The following is a 17,375-nucleotide window of genomic DNA, read 5'->3' on the forward strand; positions in this document are numbered from 1 at the left end:
CTGCATCTTTCCGGTTTGTGACCACTCCCGTCGTTCCCTCAATTCCGTTTGCTTTGGGTTTTCTATCACTTGCCGCAGAATGTGGCCTGATGCACTTAGCACCTGATGAAAACAAGGATGACTGGACCAGGGATCGGAAACCTCATGAAAAAGGCTGGAGCAAGGTGTGTGGAGCCGGGTGGGGGAGGCAACAGCAGGGATCCTCAGGCTCTTCCCCGCCAACGAGCAGCCAGGGAACTTGCCGGAATTCTCCTAAAGCTACAGGTGTGCCTTGCTTTGCATAAGAGCTCTGTTCCCCCCCCCCCAAAAAAAATGTTTGTAAGTTGAATTTCTATAAATTGGATCTGATTTACCGCATTGGGACAGCTAGTTATTTGAGGCATCTCTTTAGACGCCTTTCATAAAGTGAATGGTCATGTTCTGAAATAACAAAAAAATGGTAATTTATTTATCATTATAATTTTCCTACCTCGGTCCTATATTTTGAAGTCGAACCAACCTGGAGGTCTTCATGGTACCTTTGTATAAATTAGTCAACGGAGAAGAAAATCCGCTGCGGGCTGTTGGATGCAGCTGCACCAAGGCAGCCCTGGTCCTTTGCGAGTCTGCCGAGCCGGAATATCTTGGGGGAACACTGGGCATCGACTTCGGGGCTTGCTCTTATCTGCAACAGCTATCATCAATTCGAGTTAGCTTTGGAGGTGCGGAAAGCCATAAAGCTAGTGGACTTTCTGGCCAGAATGTGTCGGTGCCATGTTTACCTGCGCAGGAGGAGTCCACGAGAGAGCCCATAATCTCTTACTTTGAGGGACTTTTAAGACTGCAAATTAAAACAAAGTATCAAGTTATGAAATAAAACTACTCGTGGGAATTCAAGACCTAACTTTCTTAAGATGTCCTCGATGGCTTTATTATTCTCCTCCCGTGCTGTGCGTCCACCTTGCAGCACACAGCTGCATGACTCGGCTCCCTGCTTTTTCAAAATCCCACTTTCCAGGCCCAATTTTACCTTGGGACGATATATAACTTTTGTTTGCCACTAGAAGTGAAAGCGATCAAGTATTGGGGAAATGTAGATTTCCAGAATATTTTATAGCTAGCTCATGAATGTGAGCTGGTCCATATAGGTCAGATAGAATCAGCAAGAATGATCCCCAGGGTTTCCCTGGGGTTTATCACTGTCCTCAAGGAAGCAACTGGGAAACAAATGAGAACGACCAAGTTAAGGCAAAAAATAAGTCCCTTGGTTCTGCCGACACTCAGAATCCTGAGTGAGCCTCCCTTGGGGTCTCCCCGGGACACCGACCAAGGAAGTCAGGGTGTGCAGGGGGCCAGGGAGGCCAGGAGGTCCGGCTTGGGAAGTAACATCACTCTAGAGACTTCATTTTAAATCCTGATGCCACCAGGCTGCGTTAAGTCTTACGGATCTTGGGGCATCAGAGAAGGAAGATGTGAGGAAGGCAACGTAATGAGGTCAAATATATGTTGAAAGTGCCAGGCTCCAAGAGGGGGACAGAGTTGAATCAGGTGGTGTCATTTAGAGGCGATGGCAGTAGCTGCAGGGGTATATTTAAATCCCTGGAGAGACTCTGGTGGACTGTATCTGTCCTTGCACCCATGGTTCTTGAGGGTTCTAGAATCCTCCAGGGCATCCTGCAATCTGTGCCTGGGAAAGTCAACTAGCAGAGCAGAGATTGGGGGACTGGCATCTAAGGGTATGAGCAGGCCGTTATGAAGCCACTCTAGTGACGGAGGATAACTTTATTCATTTAGGTGAACATCTGAGACATAGTTATGTCCACCTTCTACCTGCAGGAGGCCCTCCCAAGGTTATAGCTGCCCGTTCAAGGTGTAGCATCTAAGGCTCTGCTAGGGGATCCCCCTCTCCACTCAAGGCTAGGCGCTTCCAGAGGACAGAACCCAGCCTAGCCCAGCATAGAGTATGGCCTATGACAGAATTTTGCTGGAACTAATCAAGAAATTCATTCTACTGCTTAAATAACTCATACTATATATTAGTGTTTTTTTATTTATTTTTATTTATTTATGATAGTCACACAGAGAGAGAGAGAGGCAGAGACATAGGCAGAGGGAGAAGCAGGCTCCATGCACTGGGAGCCCAACGTGGGATTCGATCCCGGGTCTCCAGGATCGCGCCCTGGGCCAAAGGCAGGCGCCAAACCGCTGCACCACCCAGGGATCCCTATATCAGGTATTTTTTTAAACCTTTATTAACTAATTGAGTGAATGAATGAACGAATGAATGAATGAATATGTGAACATCACTGCTTAAAATGTATTGCCAATCCTGGAAATTAGCTGCAACTTTTAAGAATCAATGCTGTTTCCTCTGATAGAAAGTAACCCTTGGTTCACATTAAAGAATAATTAGAAACATGGAAATATACAAAGAAAATTATTATATCTCCCTTAATGTCACCCTGTTAGCTTCTTGTGTATTTCCCTCCAAGAATTTTTCTTTGCATATTCTTTTTTTTTTTTTTTTTTTTTTTTTACAAACTTTGAATCATTCTCTATCCGAAATTCTGTGTCTTGCTTTTATTCCCTAACCTTTGTTTTAAAAAAGAGACAACAGGCCCCGAGAGCTTAGGTGGCTCGGTCTGTTAAATGTCCAACTCTGGATTTTGGCTCAGGTCATGATATCAGTGTTGGGAAATCGAGCCCCACGTGGAGCTCTGTCCTGAGCATGGAACCTGCTTAAGATTCTCTCTGTTCTTCTGCCTCTGCCCCTACTCACCATCTCTAAAAATAACAGGGAAAAAAATAGGCAGATTGGCAGACAATAGGCCCAAAATAGAGTCACTTATGCTAAGGCCCACATCAGTAAACCAAGACTTGATATTCAACCTACATGTAGTTTCAGCCCTACCCCAGGAATAAATCTTAACCCAGTCAATCTGGAATTTTCTGCCCAGCACTCATGAGGTCATCTGCCTGTTAGGCCCTTTCTGTCCCCAAAGAAAGAAGAGGTAATCTACTCTTTCCTTGTTCCTGCCTCCTTCTGCCTATAGAGGTCTCTCATTTTGTTCAGCTCTTCAGGGCTCCTTTCTGGGTCCTAGACGGGACGCTACCCAACTCATGAATCATTTTAAAAAGCCAATAAGATCTTTAATATTCAGTTGAATTCATTTTTTAAAACAGATTTGGTGGCAGCATTGGACTGAGAGAGGCTCCCAATGGCTTCAGGGACAATGAGAAGCACAGGCATGATACCTGTGAACTCTTTTGAGTGTTTTGTCCCTCTCACCATTTCCAACAGCTGTGGGTTGGTTCCTCTCAGTTCTGAGCTCTGCTTTCTTTGTGTTGAGTTTCTGATCTAACTGGCTTTCTAGTCTTTAATTCCCCTTTTGGAAACCCAGTCCAGTCCACGACTCACTTCTCGAGTCTCCTGCTTCAGCTCTTTCTCTAGTCCCATCTTCCATAGAAATGACTGGTGGTGTGCATAGTCTTCTCTTGGCCAGGACGCGACAACATCTCCTGGGTACTGCTGATACCGTAAGGTGTACATGCTTATTTGTCTAGTTTTGTGTAGATGAAGGTTGTTGCTAATGGGAATCCCAGAAGTGGCTGCAAAATTGATAGGTGCAGGTCAAACATTTAAAAGGTGTTAGAGGACTCATCACCTAATCCCAAGACTCCTATGTTAGGATAAGTTGGTCATGGAATGGGTTAGACTGACACTAGATCATCCGCCAAACTCAAGAAAATCCCCATGCAATAAAGTACACTGTAAAATACCACACAATCCCCCAACCACAGAGGCACATCCCTTTTGGGTATTAGTTTGGCTCCAAGAGACCCAAAGGCGGGCAGTGGCTAAACCCAGTGGCTCAGCGGTTTAGCACCGCCTTCAGTCCAGGGCATGATCCTGGAGACCCGGGATCGAGTCCCACGTCGGGCTCCCTGCATGGAGCCTGCTTCTCCCTCTGCCTGTGTCTCTTCTTTTCTCTCTCTCTCTCTCTGTCTCTCATGAATAAATAAATAAAATCTTAAAAAAAAAAAGACCCAAAGGCTTAGCTGAAAAAATAGATAAGTAACAAAAAAAAATGATATCCTTAAATTCTGAAGAGTCCAGCATACCACCTTCCAATACACCTGTTCTATTTTAGGTCTAAGAACTATGGTTCTGGAAGCTCTATATATCTATACAAAAATGGCAAAAGCTTATTTAAAATGACCGGTTGTTACAATGGCCATGATGGGGAGCATTCTGATTAGATAAGATCATTTAAGAAGTCCCCTTGAAAGCAAGGGCTCCCAAATCAAGCAAACATAACAGGGTGCCCATTTAAATTGCATGCAGAAGCTTCCAGAAGGTTTCAACAATTTCAAAATAACTGCACTAAAAGATCTGTTAGTAAAACATAGAAGACACTAGAGGTACCTAGAACGAGACTGTAAGATTGTCGTCAGTCCTACTGCTCCCTCCTACCCTCCTTTGAGTCCTCGCTCTAGTAATCCTCTGTCTCAACGGTCTCCCCACAAGACCACAAACAAAAGTCCACCAAGTGTGGGTCTTACAGACACCCCCATGTCTTTTTTTTTAATTTTTTATTTATTTATGATAGTCACAGAGAGAGAGAGAGAGGCAGAGACACAGGCAGAGGGAGAAGCAGGCTCCATGCACCAGGAGCCTAACGTGGGATTCGATCCCGGGTCTCCAGGATCTCCTGGGCCAAAGGCAGGCGCTAAACCACTGCACCACCCAGGGATCCCGACACCCCCATGTCTACCCTCAAAGGAGTTTTCCTGTATGGGCTCCTCCCAGAGTTGGGATTTTCTGGTAGACTGCTACATGGTTCCCTTAAACAGACAAGGGAGACTAAAATATAATTCATGAAGAACATTGCCAAATTCTGGCAGATATCAGAGGGGGTCCTGGGAAACTGGCAGAAATCGGTGAAGGGTGAGATTTCTTATGAGCAGCTCCCCCACATATCTGCCTATAACACCCCAGTAGAGAGAGGAAAATGAGTTATCGCTTGCATCCTCTTTGGGAACTTCTCGAGTCCATGGGGCTGTTCAGTACTGCCAGAAATATTTACTGTTTCCAGCTAAAAACTGGCAAGATATTTAGAAGGAGTTTTAAGTAGCTCTGTAGTCAGAAATTGGCCAGATTGAAAGCTGATGTTCAGAGCCTGATGGAAATTATTTTAGGCCTCCTCCCTTAAGCTAAAATGAAACTATCTATCTAGAGGGAAAGGTCATTTAAAACTTAGGGGAAGGAAGGATATTTTAAATGTCTTCTCCACCAATATTAGTAAAAAGCTTTAGCCATCTGAGCAGGTGACCTTAACTTACTCCATCTGCCAGAAAAGCAACTTAGAGTCAATATTTTTATAACTAGTGAGTTTTGTATTATTGTCTGTGATCCAAGTAGTAATTTTTAAATGGAAGCTGTGAGGTCTCTCTATCTGCTTTTATGTTTACACGTGTGTGTCTCTCTCTATGCATAGATGCTATAGATGTGTGATATTTTCTACCTCTGGATGGTGCTACTAAAATCAATTTGTAAAGAGACCTATTTAATTGGGTCAAAGAGAATAAGCACTTACATGAATTAAGGATTCATAGAATTCTCAGACATAGAATAGAAACTAACCCAGATACTTCTCAGGTTCATGTAATCTGAGAAAATATTTGGCATTAAGAGTTAATTTAAGTTTGTTGTTCAAGTTTGTTGGTTTAATTAAAATAGACATGTCTTTAGAGTTATCAACATTGAATATAATGCAATTTTTATTCTTCCTGGGTATATTAGTCAAGTAAGTTCATGTTAACCGCTCTTACGAAACTTGTCAGCAAGTAAAATAACTTGGTATGATGAAACTTTAATAAGTAATTAAATGTAATTGTTGGGAACAAGTAAATTAAATAGATGTAAGCAAGATAAAAGTTCCTAGGTGATTTTAAAAAATAGTTTCCCAAATCTTGTTGGGAACCCGAAACCTTAAAGTTTTGCCAAGTTAATTTAAATAATGGATAGTCATTAAATTTCTAGATCATTTCCAAATAAGATAAAGCACACAAAAAATTAATTACTAAAAATGGGCTTGTCCACATTTGGCTTTGTTTACAGAGAAACTAAGGACATTTTGGGTCTACTAGTAAACACGTTTTGTGCCATGCTGAGAAATTTACTATGAGAAAGCATATGTTTCCAAAAATTATAACAAGTATTTATAACATTTATAACACCGAGCCACAGAATGCTAATGTCTTTACGTTGTTGGCTCCTTTATTTTCACTAAAAAAATTTCTTTTTTTTTTTTTTTTTTTTTTTTACTAAAAAAATTTCTATGGTTAAAAGTTCTAATATATATAATTAAAGCTACTCAAAATTATAAGGGAAACATCTTCATATGCAGGGAAATTAGGATGTGTGTTTTCTATAAAAGAAGGTGAAGAATGGAAATGTATTTTTGTTAAAGATAAGAAAAAGAAATTTTGTCCTAAAGTGAGACTGGTAGTTCAGAATGGAAAAGAGGAAAAAAAAAAAAAAAAGAAAGATTTTAGAAGATTTATGGAAAAGGAACCTTGGGAAAGGAACTTTATTTTTGCTCAGGCTGGCTGAGAATGAAGTGAATTTATGTTAAAAAAAAAAAAAAAAGATGAGTGTTAATATAAGAAGTACATGGGTACAAAATTAGAATGTTTTCTCTTTGTTAAAAGTTTTCTTGGACCTTTGGTCTCCTGTTAGTAATTGATTGTAAAAGTTTATTTGCCTTTTAAGTAATCTGCTTAAAAAGCAGAGATTTTGTATCTTACCAAAATAATTTGTTGTGCTTTATTTTGACTTTATCATCAGGTCCTTGATTACTTGAGAAAATGAAGTCTTCTCTATTAAAACAGCTAAGTTTTTTTTTAAATATTATTTTACAACTGTTTAACTTTCTGTATTTTCCTGAGAATTATTTGTCCGTTTGGTTCAATAGATAACTAAATATTATCTCACAGTGACCTATGGTATTATTTGACCAGGTGTTTTTAAACCTTTTGATGCTTTTGACAAACTTCCCCAAATCAAATTCTAAATGAAGTCTCTTTGAGCCTGAAATAACTTTGGGATTTTCCGGGTGGTCCCTGGAACATCTCAAAAAATTTGTTCTCTCGCCTTATAAAAAGGGAGATGTTAAATTAGGTTTATTTGATACGCTGAGTGACATGGACAGAATTGTCAAATAAGAAGTAATACTAAGCTTTCTCTATGCTGTTATGTATGTTGTTGTATATGTATTCTAAGTGTTCCAGAAGTAGTATGAAATTCCTAAATTCTGATATATCCTGGGATAATGTTTTTATCATCATTCCAGTTATCATTTTGCAATGCTGAGTATCACAGAAATAACTAAATTTCCTTGTCAATTCCACTGTGACCAACTTGCATTAGATCTGTAACAATGGGCATGTTTTAAGTCTTTTTATCATTTACAGAGTGATTATTTTACTCTGATGCTTTTGCAAAAGTGTTCCTGCAAAAGTACTTCATCTTCAAAAAGATTCATGGAGAGGACTCTGACAAGTACAGGTTTCTGATAACTCTAAGATCATTAAACTGAACTGGGTAAAAATTTCCAGAACGCATGGAGAAACTGGATTCAAACCGACTAATGAGAAGAATGCCTTTTTGTCTGAAAACATACCTGGTTCCCGAATGTTTTGTTTTTCCAGACTTAACAAAATCTTTTCTCTTAAGCTATATATGAATTACAGCAATTACACTGTACCTTTGTAAAAAAAGATGAAATAGTCACTCTTCCTCCCTACCTGATGCGTCCAGAATTTAGAAAGCCTTAGGTTTCTTCACAGAAATATATAGTTAATTGTTTGCATAAGTTTAATAAGAATTTCTTCTTCTTGCAGTGGGACACAGTTGGAAACATTGACTATATTACCAGAATATACTGGAATGGTACTGCAGGTAAAACATGATGCTGAGTCCTTGGCTTACCATCTTGGCCTCTGGAGCTTTTAAGAGTTCAATCTAAGATTCTTTATGAAATGTTCCAGCAAAGCAGTCTCAAGAAGCGCTTATATGGTCAATCACTATTCTTGCTGCACTTAGGCCTGAGAAATAATCAGGCCAAGCTTAATGCCAATTAGATTTTACTGTGATTATCTTTGGGGAAAACAGGGGTAGTTGTAGAGAGAAAATTTGCGTTTCACCTTTGTAGATGTCAGATTCCAATTCTGTTTTCTTCGATGTTTTGTTAGACAAAACTGTATAAACCGGACATGATTCTGAATCCTTTTAGTTTCCTCAAATAAATATTTGGCTATGACTCTCCAAACTAAAATTTCCAGTTTTCTCCCACTTTCTGATTTGAAGTCACTAAGGACAAAGACTTCCCTTAAATCTCTTTGCGAAGGACTCTACCAGGTCCTCCTCACCCCCATATAGCAGACAAACGTCAAGCACTAGACCCCTTGGCATACGTCTCACAGCTGAGGACGGCTCCGCCTGACACTGGTCCTGTGCAGATGCTGGAGGCCTCCGAATCAAATTGATGAGGAAGAGAAGTAGCTGCCGTCAAGGTAGGCTGCTTTGACCTAAGTTAGCATCTGATCCAGACTTCATACTTTAACTGAACATGAAACTTTTTTCTCCTTCTTTCTTTCTTTCTTTCTTTCTTTCTTTCTTTCTTTCTTTCACTCTGGCATTGGCCTGGAAAGATGACCCCATCATTTTTATATCTCCCAGGCCATTACCGAGGGAGACTCTCAGATCACTGGATTTGCCATCAAGAACTCCAATCTCTGTCCATGATGCTAGAAACACCTTGTCCATTTACCCGTCTCTGGCTACCAGCATCAAGTCCAGGGAAAGGTGCACCCAAGTACATAAAAAGGGACCCAGAATAAAACTGCCTGTGTGGTCTGCAGACCCCTAAATTCTGCTGGCCTGCGTGGCTATCACCCTTCCAGTCCTGAGTCACAGGCTCAAAAGGGAATTACCAGGAGGCGTTCCTTATTTAAAATGAGCTTCCTTTGATATAGCACTGCTCCTCTGAAGCTGCGACAAAGAACTTTTGAACTCTTGAAAGTATTGTGAAATCTGTTGCTAAAACAATAGCTTCCCAACAAAAATCCTTAGACTCTCTGGCCAAAATCGTTCTTGATAATGACTGCCCTTAATTACCTTTTAGCTGAGCAAAGAGGTGTCTGTGCTGTGGCCAACACCACCTGCTACACCTGAATTAATGCTTCTGGGCAAGTTATGTAAGATGACTGAGCAAACTCCTTGGCTTTTATTTTTTTATTTTTATTTATTTTTATTTTTTTATAATAAATTTATTTTTTATTTGTGGCTTTTAAAAGAGGACTCCTTGAGTCTTTCTTTGACTTATTTCATTTTGATTGGTTTGGTCTTGGGGACCGTGGTTCTAAAGTGCATTCCAGATGTTAGGAATATCCTGCTTGTAATAATCATAGTAGTCCCGCTGGTGTGCTGTATTCTCTCAAAAGCTTCAAATGCATGTCTGTAGCTACTAACCACCAAGCAAGGATCTCCCAAAGACTGGAGCATCAGAAGAGGAATGAAGAGAACGAGCAACTGAAAGATGTAAACCCGAAGTCATGACCTCCAGATACACAGAGGTTCAGCAACCATCATCATAATATGTGAATACCACAGAGGTTCAGCAAACATGAGGATCTGCGACTACCACACAGGATCAGCCAAAACCGTGAGAACTTCAGAGAGGTAGCTGGGAGTGATCCCTTACGTTGTGATCACATCTGAGAATCTTATCAAAAGGGGAGAATTATCAAAAAGAGATAGCTGGTCCAAAATGGAGTCACTTGTGCTAAGCCCCACATCAGTAAACCAAGACCTACTATGTAACCTAATTACAGTTTCAGTCTCTCCCAGGAATAAATCTTAACCCAGTCAGTCTGGAATTTTCTGCTCAGCACTCATGAGCTAATCTACCTGGCAGGTCCCTTCTGTCCCCCAAAGAAAGGAGAGGTAATCTACTCTTTCCTTGTCCCTGCGCCTTCTGCCCATAAAGGTCTCCCGTGTCATTCAGCTCTTCAGAGAGCTCCCTTCTGTTTCCTAGAGAGGATGCAGCCCAGCTCATGAATCATCAAATAAAGCCAATTAGGTCTTCAATATTCAGTTGAATTTTGGTTTTTTAACACCTTGCAGCACAAGGTATTTCCCCACATCATTAACTATTGTTTGAAAACGTGATTTTTATGGCTACAAAGTGTTCCATCAATTGGATGCAACATATTTCATTTAAACAATCTCTTAGTTTGGAACATCTCTCAGAAGTACTGGAGAGAGCATCTTGATGGTTAAATCTTTGTTTGCACCTGGGTCTGGAGGGTTTTGAGGCTCCTCACAGGCATGGCCAGCTTTCTTTCCAAAAAGCCTGCCCCGCTGTGTGCTCCTCCCTCTCCTGACTTGTCCTGCCTTTTGCTCATGTGCACTCCCGGGGGGCTTTAGGACGCGTCTCACAGGCACGTAAGAGGATGTTAACGCTTAGGCACGTCACATCACTGCATGTAGGCCGGCCTTCTGATTATCATCATGGTGTATGATTTTCAGCAGGTTCCTGTTGCCCCCCAGGCTCATCTCTCAGCTCTAGGGACCTCCAGATAGGTCCAGTCCCCAGCAGGGAACAAACAGGACCTTCTTGGCTTCAAAGGAAACACTGTTATCTCTTTGTGTTAGCTCCTCGGTGGGCTTGGATCCAGGGAAGGAGTCATCCAGCCAGGAAGAGTGAGATCTAGTCGTCCCAGGAGCCTGGTCCACCTGCCAGCTGCCCCCTCAGAAACTCTGCTCCCACAGCCTCTCCTCCTTCACTCCCTTGGGGTTTATTTACGCCATTGGTGAGGATTTTAGTATTGCTCCAAAGGAAAAGTGGGGAGAGTTCCTTTGGGGGCCAGAACGGGGGCTCTGGGGTCAGGCTGCCTGAATTCAAATGCCGTCCCACCGCTCTAGGGCCCTGTAACCTTAGGCCAGTGACTCAACCTGCACATCTGAGAAATGAGACCCTCCTTCATGGGCTCCTTTGGGGAGCCCAGTGAGTCAGCACTTAGCGCAACGCTGAGCACTCACGTACGCTTGCCAGTGATATATTTAAATGTTTCATGTGTACTTTTTCATTAAATAAGAATGAGAAGAGGACTTAACAGCCCAGGCTATTTCGTTCAGTGGCTCGGGGCCCTGGGGACATTCTGGTGGCATTTTCTTCCAGCCGCGCAGAAGCCCGTGCCAGCGCCATGCCCGCCGAGAGAGGTGTCTGTGGGCGACTGTGCAGGGCCTGATGTCCTGCGGCGCGGACCCCTCACCGTGAAGACGGGGCCCCCATGGTGAGCAGCCCGCGTCCTGCCACTAACGCGTCTGGAATGTCCCCTGAGTCTGTGGGGCCAGCACGGCCACACGCTGTTGCGGCGGGCACCTGCAGGTCACACACCTTTAAAAGGGAGAACTTGGTTCTGTGGCTACATTTAACCCGGGTTCACTCTTGCCCTTTGCCTCTTGCTCTCATATCTCAGGAATGCTCGATGGGTCACGGGCGGATGTTTCGTGAATTACTGACCCACGGCCGTGGAGTCGGCCTCCGTGCTGCGGGCTGCTGGAAACACAGTTGCATATCTAAGAAAGTCCAATTTCCCCGCGGCTCTAATCCGTGAAATCACTAGAAGGTAACAGAACGGGCAGGTCGGGGCCACATGCCCCAGAACACCCCGATCCCCCCGACAACCGCCCGTCCGTGGGGGCCGCCGTACCCACTCTGAGGACCTTTTGGACCGAAGCCCACCAGGCTCCCCCGCAAGCCAGACGCAACTTTCTCCAGCTTGATTGAGAAACAAATGACATTTCACAGGGTGTGAGCTGCAAGCGGACCTGGTGACAGTTGGACACACCCACGGGCGACCCAATGCCTACCACGGTGAGGCTGGTGACCGCAGCCCCATGACACGTGACCATCGCTGCGTCACGGCTGTTAGGGGGCCAACGTTCAAGCTCTACTGTCATTGCGACGTCTAAGGACCCGATAGGGTACAGTCATCGTGCGGGAAAGCAGACCCAGAGCTTAGAGCTGAGGGCCAGCCGGTGACACCCTGAGACGTTTCTGTCGCAACCTGCGCGGCCTTCGTGGCCAGGCCCTGAGCGAGTGAGTCTCTAGATAGTAGAGCTGCACTCCCACCACCAGGCCCCAGATTAGCGCCCGCCCGCGGCCCTGAAGAGCGTGTCCCGGCGGCCTGTGGCAGCGACAAACCTCCACACTCAGACAGACCCACGAGGGGACACAGTGTTTGCCAGATGGATACTGGGGCTGGCTTTCCCGCCGCCTTCCAGAAGGCGCTGTTTCTTTACGAAATGCAAACACATCAGAGCTGACGTTCTGGAAGCTGATCCATAGACGAAACATATTCTTTAAAGATGATCTCTTAAGGAGCAACTTGGCACCTATGAGACTTGAAAGAAAGTCGTCATTCAGGGACGAGATTATAGTGCAAGTCTATGACACTGTGGGTGTGGCCCCGGGCCTGCGAGACGCTGCCCAGGAGGCGGCGGGGGCCCTGCCATGGAGCATCCGAGTGAGAAGCGGGGCTCAGGACCTGGACGTGGGCAAAGGGGGAAGGTGGGTTTCTCAGGAAGGGTTCCCCCGGGGCGGGGGCGGGGAGGGGGGAAGACCACCCATGCAGCCCAACTGGGTGCCAGGCCCCGTGGAGACAATCGGGGCACGGAGCCTGCCCTGGGGGTGCCCCTGAGTGCCTCCTCCCTGAGGCTGGACTCCACTGTGCATGGCCTCGGCCTGCTTGGCAGCACTGAGTCAGGAGCTCCCCCAAACGGAGGCGGGTTGTGTCCTTTCTGTGTCCTCAGCAGCGGGCACAGGATGCCACCTCCCAGAGACCCCATGAGTGAACGAGTGACTGAACAAATGCATCTTTCCACATCCCACACAGCGTCCGTGTTCGGGGCAGCGGGAGAGTTTTATAATTTGGGAAACTCTGCATTAATCCAAATTGTATGATCAATTGGACAGAAAACGGGGAGAGCAAAAAAAGGTGGGGTACGATGCTTCGCTTACAAGGAATCCGGATTGTGTGCACGCGCATCCGTACTCCTAGCTGAGACAAGCCCCCGCCGCGTGGTGCCCGCCGTGCCCCAGCCCAGGACCACCGCCCTCGGCACCTGCAGTTTCCCCGCAGCCTCTGCTGTGCCCGTGTTACGCATACTTACCTGTTATGTATCTGTTATGCCAAGAACCGAGGTATGGGAGGAAATTCGCCCGCAGATTCGGGGTGGTGGGTCGTGGATGGTTAACTTTTATTCTTGGCAGATTCCAGTGTTGTCTAAATTTCCTGCAATGGGCACACAAGCCAAGTGTTTAAGTGAATGGAGCACCCACGATTCAGATTTGGGGGGAGCTGGGAAGGAGGGTCATGGGGGGAGAGGGACACCTGCCAGGTGTGTTTAGGCAAAGCTGCGATGGCCTCCGACCTGGCCCTGCTGTGGGTTCGGAGCACCCGCCACCCGTCAAGTACAGCCCAGCACCTGACAGGCCCGGCGGGAGTGGACGGCTCGCCGTCAAAAGGACCAGGGGCAGCTCGCTGCTAAGTGCTTGACCCAAGCATCTCTCACGCCCCCCGTCTCTGAGTTTGTCAAGAGATTCCTCATCTGCTTTCTCCTTCCCGCCTCCCAACAGCTGGCGGGCCTGTGGGTTATCACCACTCCACGGATGCGAACCCCAAGGATCTGGAAAGACGTGCAAGCCTGAGGTGAGCCCTGGGTTGCTCTCAGGCCTGTTTTCCAGACTCGCGTGTGCAGTCCCCACAGCTCCCCGCCTCTCCAGCTAAGCAGGCCAAGGGGAAGGGGTGGGGAGCAGCAGGTGACAAGCTCTGCAAGGCTTGCAGGGACCTACCCACGGCTGGCCTCCGGGTTAGAGACCGTCTCAGCGGTGTTAGAGATGAGGCGAGGGCCTTGGAGGAGCCGCCGGGCCTGGGGGCTCCCGGTGGAGGGGGAGACCGGGCCAGCACCGGCGGGGTGCAGGTGTGCGGGTGACTCACACTGGAGCCCCAGGGAGGCAGCTTCACACGCGGCTGCGGGCATCCTTGTCGGGAGCAGGCTGTGCTGGAATCTTCTGTCTGTTCTCCACCCTCTCTGGGCATGGGAGCGAGGGGGGGTGACCTCCGGGGACTCCGCCACCCCCCGGCCCCTTGGTCCCCTGGCTCCGAGATCAGCTCCTGATAGGAGGCTGGCAGGCCGCAGGGAAGAGAAGTTGGGGTGCCTCCCTCAGCCCCAGCAGGCCCCCGAAGCGGTGGCCTCAGGCAGCGGGCCGCTCCCCGCCCAGGACTCCCAGGCCTCGGGTGCTTGCTCCCTCCGCTGCCAGGCGCCGGGTCCCTGTCCCAGGTGCAGGTCCCAGGGTGCCTCTCCACCCCTTGTGGGCCCTCTCAGCTCTGCCCACAGCTCTGCACCCCCTGGAGCATCCCCGGGACTGTGCATGCTTTCCTGCTGGGACCTGGACTCACTCCGGCCCAGCCGGATCCCCCCTACTGGGGGGTCCCATCCGGCCTCCAGGTCTCTCTCCAGCTTTCAGTTTCCCGCTCTTCCAAATGGGGAGGAAATAGCCACCATGCTTTGCTTGTAAAAAAAATAATAAAATAAAATAGAGAGAGAGAGAGGCCAAAGAAGTGCAGTTCTTTCGAGAAGGTGCAGGAACTGTGGTGCCTGCGGGAGACCCGGGGCGCACTCAGCGCTCCCGGGAACTTCGTGAGCCTCCCTGATAAACCCTGGTTACTGTCCCCCGCCCCCTGCCGCCTCTGACGCATGAATCAAGGCCAAGTGCAAGAATGGCTTGGAGCGGCCTGAGCGCGGCCAGAAGAGCCTGGAGCTTGTGCACTCAGCTCAGGCCTGTGGAGGGCCCCTCAAAGCCGATGACCGCCTTCCTCGAACCTCCTCTTCTTAAGCCCGGGGTGCTGGTCTCTGGCCCAGGGTCGCTAAGAAGAGTGATTTAGGAAGCGGGAGAAAGACCCCCCACGTGGCCACACCAAGGGGAGCGGAAACTGGAAACCGACCGGCTCGTGTGCGAGGAACCCCCAAATCTGCAGGAACTAGGCCATGGGCCCGGAGGAAGCTCCTGAGCCGAGCCCATTAGCGGAGGGCAGACGCCCCTGCACACCCCTCGAGCCCCGAGGGCTGCATTACCTCCTGCTCGGCATCCGAGGTTCACTGCAGCATCCCTGAGCCATTACGGAAAGGTTAATGGTGTTCCACAATCTCCAAGTAAGAAAAAAAGGGAAATGTGCACCGCATCTTAGAAATATTTCCATCTGAAAATGTTACATGAAAATAATTTATGGCTCTTTCTGGAAAACTCAGCTGTCTTGATCTTATTCCCTGTGGGTTCCAGATGGGTGAGGTTTTGCTGTTACTGGAAATATCTCGGTTTGCAGGCAGTCAGCATTTATTGAGTGCCTGCTGAATGCTGATCGCTAAACTAGGAAACAGGGAGGGGGGCACGGGGAGGGGGCGGAGGGGCCGAGCTACGCGTGCAGGGGCTTGAGGATGAGCGTCCTCACAGGCCCACAGGCTGCGCCCCCAGCTTCCCCTGCTGGCCTGGGGGATCCTACACCGCCCCACCTGCCCCCGTGGCGCTACCTGCACGTCCAGGCCAGGCGAACTGCGCCACCTCGGCCAGCAGCCCCTCACCAGCTGGGCGCCCCAGTCTGCGCCCCTCTCTGGGGTCTGTTTTTATTATAAATATTTCATTGTTTAGGAGTTTGGGTTTTAGCTGATATACAGCATTTGGCAGGGTTCCTCTCTAGCATTTGGTAATAATTCCATACCAAATGCTAGGGAGAAACCCTCCCAAATGGAGCAGTTTCAAGCCAAGGCTCTTTAAAAATCCAGAGCCCGAGGAAGTCACTGCAGCTGAGCGTCCCCAGCTCCGGGGCTGAGCAGACGACAGAAAGGAGCCCGGGCCGCGGGCCGCCTTGGGCCCCCCCGCCCCGTATCGCCCAGCCTGGGCTGGAGCTGCCCCTGGAGACGCAAAGCGGGGCCTGCGGACGTACCGGGGGCTGCATAAACACTGCCAAGTTGGATCCTGTGCTGTAAAATCAAAACATGCTCATCCATGTTCCAGAATGTGCTTTCTTCCTGCTTGCTCTCCCCTCCTTGGACGGACATATTTACCCCAGAAGGAAATGAGTTTTCCTGAGCCCCCGGCCTGGGTTTGTATTCTGGCGGCCCCAGGACCCTTGCTTAGCAAGGCAGTGACCCGGCTGAGTCAAGGGCGACAGCCCCCACCTCCCAAGCTCGTGCTGGGGATTAAGTGCGCAGCCCGCACCGAGTGCTGGTGCCCCGTATCCCGTATGTGCCCACCGCACACTCAGCAGCCTGAGCGAGCACTCACGGAGCGCTCCCCGGACGTCTCCCCGCACGGGAGTTCCACAGGAGAGGGAGGCTTCCTGTCTGCACCCCCAAGGCTGCCCTCCCCAAGATGGGAGAGGCAGGGGCACCCAGGGCACCGTGGCTGAGTCCTTGCCCCGCTCCCCTCCTGCGGCCTCAAAGGTGTGGGTGTATCAGGGATGAAGGGGAACCTTCCCTGCGGCTCCGCAGCCCCATCTTCTCCTCTAGGTTTTGGCTCCTGAGTGATGTGAGTCTTCAAGGTTCGTCACAGGGCAGGAAGCCGCCACCAGCAACACAGTCCAGCGAGGTGAGAGCACCTGCCCAGAAACCTCCGGAATCCCTAAGAAACACCCGTGTCTCTTCAAAAATACCCTTGACCTGAACTAATTCTTTTTTTTTTTTTCTCACTCAGTCTCTTCTTAAATGTATTTATATTTTTAGACTGTGGTATCTCCTACTGTGCAATTTTTTTTAAAAAATCCTGCTTGGGACTCCTTGTGCCTCTTGATTCTAAGGATTCATGTCTTTCATCAATGCTGAAAAGTTATCACCCCTCATCTCTCCGGGAATTGTCTCTCCCCTCCTCTCCAGGCGACACTTCTGGAGGTGTTACAGACTCCCGGAGATAGGACACCTCCCAACGGGCCCGTGCGCACCTCTGTAGCACCTGTGATCGCAGCTACCCGCCTGTGAGTCGCTTCCTCGGGAGGCTGGAGAAATGCCCCAAGCACGGACAGTGCTGCCCCGTCGCCAACCTGCAAAATCCCCAACGGGCAACGGGGGTGGTGTCACTTGCCAGCTCACCTTGTGAGCCTCGCCTCCAGGATGACTGGACCCGGGGTTGAAGCCCAGCTCTGCATTTTGCCAGCTGTGTGACCGGGGCAACTTAATAACCCCTCCACACCTCACTTTCCTCTTCTATACAGTGGGGACTGCAAGCGAGCCTTCTCACAAGCGTGCGGTGACGATTAAATGCTTCACGTAT

The 17,375-nt window shown here is 47.9% G+C and overlaps 2 long non-coding RNA genes across 2 annotated transcripts; one reads left to right on the forward strand and one right to left on the reverse strand.

Annotated features, from left to right (window-relative positions):
• The first annotated feature begins 2,058 nt into the window (after positions 1 to 2,058).
• Positions 2,059 to 10,113, forward strand: LOC140608119 (uncharacterized). Its single transcript, XR_012010117.1, has 3 exons — positions 2,059 to 2,212; positions 7,885 to 8,556; positions 8,723 to 10,113. It is a non-coding gene; the product is annotated as an uncharacterized lncRNA (long non-coding RNA).
• On the reverse strand, positions 2,061 to 14,700 carry LOC140608121 (uncharacterized). The gene is made up of 3 exons (XR_012010118.1): positions 13,905 to 14,700; positions 13,223 to 13,344; positions 2,061 to 3,588 (listed from the first exon to the last, which is right to left on the reverse strand). It is a non-coding gene; the product is annotated as an uncharacterized lncRNA (long non-coding RNA).
• Between the last annotated feature and the right edge of the window lie 2,675 nt (positions 14,701 to 17,375).

This window comes from Canis lupus, chromosome 1 (assembly GCF_048164855.1).
Source record: "Canis lupus baileyi chromosome 1, mCanLup2.hap1, whole genome shotgun sequence".
Lineage (NCBI taxonomy): Eukaryota > Metazoa > Chordata > Mammalia > Carnivora > Canidae > Canis > Canis lupus.